Raw genomic sequence first — 1,151 nt, 5'->3', positions numbered from 1 at the left:
ACGCACACGTGCCCGGCGTGAGTTTTAAGCCACCGGGTCCGGGACACGAACCACGGTAGACTACGTGGGAGTCCAGCGACATAGCCATTCCGCTAACTGCTGGTTCCCAACACATTTTTATTCATTAATTTAAGATTCTTTTTTTAGAGGCCACTTCCAACGTAGCCATGGTGACTAATGCTACTTACTACCAACCAGTCGCAGCTGCTGCCACTAGAGCTTGTGGACAAATGTATAGGATAGAGAATTCACACTGAGATGGAAAGTGATAAAGAAATTGTTGGTACACTTCTAGGATTTGATGGCTTTGTCAATATGGTACTGGAAGATGTTACTGAATGTGAAATCACACCAGAAGGAAGGATTACTGAATTAGATCAGATTTTGCTAAATGGAAACAATATAACAATGCTGGTTTCTGGAGGAGAAGGACCTGAAGTATGAATGGATATCCTAGACTTATGCTAGATTCTGTTTTGTCTTAGAGTGGCAACACAATAGAATTTTTTTTAAAACCTTTTAATGTTAGGCCCTGTAAAACTGTTTCCCATTAAAGGGAAATGCTTTGAAGATGTATGCCTGTTTTTGTAAGTTAATCTTGATTATTTTGGAAAAGAAGAAAAGGGTTTTTTTTGAAGGCTAAAATAAAGATGTTATTTGTTAAAAAAAAATCTAACTACATTCTTTCTGTTTTTCTTTTTGGGAGAGGTTTTTGCTATAGGGTGCATGCACTTGCCAGAAAGAGAGACAGAGAGACAGAAGGTGAGAAATCACCCCCCAGGGGGAATGGCCACACTCAATCCCTTCTCCTCCATTCTCCTCTCGGGATCTTGGGCACACATGCACATGCGCCCAGCCTGAGTTTAAGCCATCGGGTCTGGGACTCAAACCGCGGATGACTACATGGGAGTCCAGCAACATAGCCATTATACCAATTGCTGGTCTCAAAATCTAACTACTTTCAATAGCAAGTTCAGCTGGTAATTTCAAGAAAAGCAGTCTTGGGAACCAGCAGTTAGCGTAATGGCTATGTCGCTGGACTCCCACGTAGTCGACCGCGGTTCATGTCCCGGACCCAGTGGCTTAAAACTCACACCGGGCGCGTGTGCATGCATGCCCAAGATCCCGAGAGGAGAATGGAGGAGAAGGGA

The 1,151-nt window shown here is 43.4% G+C and overlaps 1 pseudogene; it reads left to right on the top strand.

Annotated features, from left to right (window-relative positions):
* Positions 1-177: 177 nt before the first annotated feature.
* On the top strand, positions 178-489 carry LOC102485934 (U6 snRNA-associated Sm-like protein LSm5 pseudogene; annotated as a pseudogene).
* The last annotated feature ends 662 nt before the right edge of the window (positions 490-1,151 follow it).

This window comes from Tupaia chinensis, unplaced genomic scaffold (assembly GCF_000334495.1).
Source record: "Tupaia chinensis unplaced genomic scaffold, TupChi_1.0 Scaffold149851_1, whole genome shotgun sequence".
NCBI lineage: Eukaryota > Metazoa > Chordata > Mammalia > Scandentia > Tupaiidae > Tupaia > Tupaia belangeri.
This window is presented reverse-complemented; position numbering and strand designations above follow the sequence as displayed.